This window comes from Capsicum annuum, chromosome 7 (genome assembly GCF_002878395.1).
Source record: "Capsicum annuum cultivar UCD-10X-F1 chromosome 7, UCD10Xv1.1, whole genome shotgun sequence".
Lineage (NCBI taxonomy): Eukaryota > Viridiplantae > Streptophyta > Magnoliopsida > Solanales > Solanaceae > Capsicum > Capsicum annuum.
The window spans coordinates 155,403,029-155,409,028 of NC_061117.1; the positions used below are offsets into that span (position 1 = coordinate 155,403,029).

General features: G+C 33.8%; 1 protein-coding gene across 12 annotated transcripts in view; it reads left to right on the forward strand.

Annotated features, from left to right (window-relative positions):
- Positions 1-4,721: 4,721 nt before the first annotated feature.
- The window catches only part of LOC107852974, a 16,080-nt gene continuing 14,801 nt past the window's right edge, over positions 4,722-6,000 (forward strand). For 6 of the 12 annotated variants that reach the window (XR_007042965.1, XR_007042967.1, XR_007042966.1 and 3 more), the window contains exon 1: positions 4,726-4,883. The gene's annotated coding sequence lies outside the window, so the exon portion shown is untranslated. Of the gene's footprint in view, positions 4,884-6,000 lie in introns of all 12 variants that reach the window. The other 6 variants (XM_016698001.2, XM_016698003.2, XM_016698005.2 and 3 more) reach the window with 3 other exon arrangements.

Sequence of the window (6,000 nt, forward strand, 5' to 3'; positions counted from 1 at the left end):
TTATACTCCGCCTCTATTCTTCTAGAATCTTTGTCATCTTAAAAATGATATTAAATAATTCACTCACTTATTCCATACTTGTCTTGTCTACACTATTTCGACATTCTATTGGAATCTTACCTATCTTTATCGCTCTCTCTCTCTATGCATCCTGCAAATAACACTCTTAACGTCCTCAACCTGAATACACCTACAATCCTTAAAATCACAACACCTCTTAAAGTTTTCTAAATCTCCCAACGCAATGTCTTTAATTTGCTCCCTCTTTATTTAAGAATTTATCAAAATATGATTGTCATCTCTGTCTAATAAGTGCCTCTTTCACTAGCACTCTATCATCCTTTCCTTTATGCACCTTACTTAGTCCAGGTCTTGGGCCTTCCCCTTTCTCATCTTGACTAGCATGTACAACTTCTTTTTGTACCTTTGTCCTGTAACTCTGGTTCTTCCATTTTTACAAAACATGAATTGGTTATCACCAACCTAAAAGCTTTTATGAATTTCAAAAGTGTGACTCTTTCCCCATTCTTATTTTCGAAGCCAAAACCTTAGTATACACCATCATACCCCCACGAGGCTGACCCAATGTATCTATTAAAATATCTTTCTACAAATAGCTTCTCCATATGTTGTATACCTTCTACTACCACATTCAAATACTCCTAAAAGAACTTTTTGTCCCTTTTATCTAAGCCTGCTTATGACACATATGCACTAATAATGTTCGAATTAAACCCTCCAACGACTAACTTAACCGTCATTATTATGTGGTCGGCCCTTCCAACCTCTCACTTGCTCCCTCAACTCTCTATCTACTAGAATGCCTACTCCATTTCTATTTTTCATACCTCTCTAGTATTTGTCACAATCTGAGACTACCCCTTAGTCGTAACACGGTGCTTAGAACCACAAGTGATACCAAGCTAACTCATGTACTTGATACTTGAGCAACTAATTTAATATATATAGATTGCTAAATAACTAAGCGGAAGCATAATCAACATGAGATAAGTTGTTCCAATTCATAACTGATCAAAGTTTACAACGCAGAAATCTGAGAGAGAGGAACTTAAATTACAAATTCTGACTCTGTCTGTATATCTATGAAGCCTCTACTAACTGACTATACGTAGTCAGGACATGACCCCCAACTACCCCAAATCAATACATACGAATAAGAAAAATACAATACAAGAACTGCAACTGACTTGAATCCTCGAAATAAGAGAACTCATCATCTACTGGTTGAATGTTGTGAACTGTCTGATCCTGGTGTGTGGGTTAAATATGTACCTACATTATAAAGCAATGTAGCCACAGATACATATATGTGGTCAATACGTTAGAATGTACTGAGTATGTGAGGCATGTACCAAATCATGAAAATACTTAATGTATGCTTTAAAATTGAGGACATAAGTTGTTTATGAAATATACATTTAAATCATGACTATATGTAAAAGTTAGAAGACATAGTGAAATTTCTAATGCATGAACTGAAAATATTTTGTGAGCTGGGAAATGGTAGAAACATGAATACCATAGATAAATCTCAAGTTAAAGTTGAATATGCTATAAAAACCGTATTGAATATCATGTATGAATACTGAGCCTAAATACATGAACATGTAAAACGAATGCAAAACCAAGTAAAACATGTGCTGAAATAATCTGTAAAATTAAATAACTGATAAACTGAACACTTGGCCATACAAACCCGAGCTGATGTGGTTTGAATACTGAACTGAAACTGTGGACATACCCCAATCTAATCAAAATTAGGGTCCAGTTAGTAACCCCGATTGGATGGGTGTTAGTACCTTGCCAAAGGTACTAACACTGGCTAGTGTGGATCCACTAAACTGATATCTTGAAGGATGAGGGTGTTATGTCTTTACTGATGCGGGACCCCTCATAATCTATGATGGCGCCGTAGGTTTGGAACTTAAGGACTACTACTAACGACTCATGTCTAACTGACGGGAGAGCCAGCATCTCTACATTTGCTCGGTGCTAAATATTACTCCCAACTAAACTCGCATAAAATAGTGCATGCACTGATAATTGATATGCTTAAATATGGTATTCTGAAAATAATAGTACATGCATAATCTGAAGTAATCATGAACATGTTAACTAATGTATTTAGCATGCTATAATACTAGTGAGTGCTCATTATGAAAATGTCATAAATTTCATAGTACAAATATGATATGAATAACTTGAAATCTTGAAAATTGTAGCATGCATGATCATCTAGGTATCGGGTGTTCATAATCCACCAGCATTGAAAAATACAATTAAATACAATTTCAAAGTAATGACATGATAAGAAATTTTATGACTAAACTCAAGAATCCAATAATTTCATCAATGTAACGAATTATCTTGATTAAAGTCCTAAAGAATGCTTGAATTTATGAGGAAACACTTGTTCATGGTTGAATTCAAGAATTACATGGAGAGATCATGGAATTTATGTTTTTCATGGAACCCTAGTTTATGGAATTCATAAAATTTATGAATAGAAATTGTAATTTTGGGCATGAGGATAAAAGGAGATCCTCATTGCATACCCATATAACTGAATGTAGAAGCCTTGAATAAATTTCTTGGGATTGAACTTGAATTTGAAAAACCCTTGTTGGCTTTGGGGAGAAAGAAATTGCCTTTTTTGTTCTCTATGATGAATGATTTCTGAGTTATGATAGGTTAAGGTAATATTTACGCTTGATAACTATTATTTTGGAGGGTGAAATGACGTAGTTGTGGGGTTAAAAGAGTGGGAAAAGCTCAAAAACCCTTAAAAATTTGTCTGAAAGTCGCCTGAAAACAATCCCAACAACTTAGGTCACGACTAGTAGGGTCAGGCTACGAGTCGTGACTTAAGTCATGGTCAGAAGTCCAATTTCAGCCTCTACTTCCCAAATTACGAATCCCTCCTAACGACTCGTAATAAGACATTACAAGTCGTAGTTTAGGGCAACTTTGACAGTGCTTCAGTACTCTGGCCATAACTTTTCACCTCAATATCGGATTAAGGCAAAATTCATATAGTTGGAAAGCTAATTCAATTATCTATCTATTGGTGTGTCCTGAGCTAAAAAATATTAGTATATCAAAAGTTATGCTCGTTTGAAGATGACTATATTTATATCTATCTTAAGAATTTAATCTCTACAAGATGTTTTGACCCGTCTATAAAATAGGAGCAATTTATGACCTTAATATCTGTCTAAATCACTATAAAACTATCGAAACATGAGGCTTGATTCTTGGATCCTTTACGAGTCAGGCTACGGGTCCATACAATAACTCACAATGTCTGACTACGAATCGTGTGCTGGACTCGTAACTACTGGAACAGTTTTTTAGTTGAACACTATTGTGACTACGCGTCCCTCCTAATGACTCGTATTGTCTGATTATGAATCGTGGAGTGGAGTCGTGGTCACTGGGCTTAAACTGAAGGTTCTTTTTGTTGTGACTACGACTGCTCGTAACGACTTATAACGTCTGATTACGGGTCGTCACGTAAGTAGTAGCCACTGTTAACTGATTGACACTTAAAGGGAAAATTGCATAATTCTTGCCACGATATCAAATCGTGGCGAGACTTCCAGCATTGGAAAGCCAACTTAGTGGCCTATATTTTGAGGGGTTTAGAGCTTAAAAAATTCAAAATATTATAGTACCACAGCTTGTACTCATTTGTATTCCTAGCCTTAGCACCTATTCATTTAATTTTCTAGACACAAATTATATTAATCCTTTCTTTTTTTGAGAATCTTCACTATCTTAGACTTTTATTAAATATGTGAATAATGTTTTGAAATTATGATTACAAATATCGACTTATTTGTCAAAACATACAATTCATAATTGCAAATGTGTGCTTAATTAGAATTTTTATTAGTTAATTTAATTTTAAACATTACTTATTTAAATATTATGTATCATTTTTTAATTTAAAAATTATATATAATTATTTTTATAATATTTGTTACAACTATATTTTGATTATACGTAAAATAATATGTATCTTGAATATGTACTGATAAACAAAATTTAGTAAGCAATTATTTGTCAAATATTAATGTTTAATTTTTGGCAATCAATTTTAATTGTATAATTTAGAAAATCAAAATATCTAGTTGTACTTGTCCAACAAAATGTTAAAGTTGTAATTATATTATAATTAAGTAATGACAAATCAGCAGGTTTTGTAATTACTATATTGCGTAATTACTATTACTGTTCAAATAAATACTCCTGCTTTTCAATAATATTTGTCCACGTTAATTAAAAAAAGATGTCAAATAATATTTATCTAATTTGAAAAATTAATGAATATTTTATCTATTTTACTTATTTTATTCTTACTATTAAATATTATTCATTACTAGATAGACAATAATAATCGATACAGTTCCTTCGGACCTCACGCATTATAGGAGCTTTATATCGGATTATCGGATTGTTCTTAAATCTTCCTCATTCTTCTAAGGTTCTACCCCCATTAAATTCTCAAGTGCAACTTTTTTTTTTTTTTTATAAAACTAGCCCAAAGTTACCGCGATATAATTTTTAAAATATTAAATTTATGTATAAGTAAAAAGTGAGATAATAAAATTATTTTTAATATTTATTATTTTACATGTCAAATCAATAATGAATAAGTATCATGGGTGTACATCAAATTTTATACGTTTCGCCTTTTGAAATGTACCCTAAATGAAATTGCATTTTGGTTAAAAATTGAATAAGCCACCCTCAAGTTGAAATTTTAATGACGAAAAGACCTCACACCCGTGCACTCGCTAACACCGCATTTCTCACCTTTCCGGTGATTATTGCCGCCACAACCCACCGTCAGCCACCAGGTAATGCTCTCTTCTATCTCTCCTCGTTTATTTCTCTCTCTGACCTCACCGAATTGAGAACTTGTAATGTATGTTCTATGCCATGAAGTGAAATTCGATTTTTCCTACTTGCTTGTGCATTTTCCGAATACATCGTGTATTCCGTAACTGGTAAAGTTGATGTCATGTGACCAGAAGGTCGGGTTCAAGCCTTGAAAACAATTTCCGGCAGAAATACAAGGTTAGTCTGCGAATAATACATCCTCGTGGTAGGGTCCTTCCTCTGATCCTGTGCATAGAGGGTGCTTTAGTGCACCGGGCTGCCCTTTATTGTGTATTGATGCTGAATTAGAAGTCCAATAAAAAAATTGGTAGTTTCTTACTTGCTGTGATGTGACTAAGGAGGTCGGGTTCAAGCCATGAAAATAACCTCTTGCAAAAATGAATGGTAAGATGGTTTGCTATAGACTCTTGTGCTCTAGCATAGCGAAAACTTTAGTATACCGGACTGCCTTTATTGATTGCGCTCACATGTGAATACAAGCATCAGATAAATCTGCCTACTACGTGTTTGATAAAATTTTCAATGTAAGGTATATGTTTGAGTTTTATCTTTTAGGTGTCAAACTTGGTGTTTGAGTTTTAGCTGGTTACAGAACTTGTTCTTAGTAAAAAAAAATATTCATTACATGACTTTAATGTCTGCATCGTTTTTGGCTGTGACTCTTCCCGTCATTCCCTGTTGGCTGGCGTTATGAATTAAAGTTACACTTCACCCATCAGTAAAAAAAACTTGCTGTTTGAGTTTATATGTTCAAGCCCATGTTTAATTAAAGCCCTTTAATGGTTTGTTTTGCTGTATTTACAGTTTGGCTTATCAATAATTTCCCTGAGTATTTTAGTGGATTGTTATCCATTAGTTTCAACAATTATGAAGTAGCAAGGCGCATTATGTAATTTATTTCTCCCATCTATCTGGCTCTTTTTATGCTCTTAATTTTGTTGCTCTTAGATTTATGGATCAATGAGTAAAATTTCATCATTTTTTTTTCATTCCTCCTATTTACCTGAGTTTCTATTTGCTTTTCCTTCTGTCTCTTCCTTTTCCCTCCCCCTCCCCCCCCTCCCCCCCCCTCTC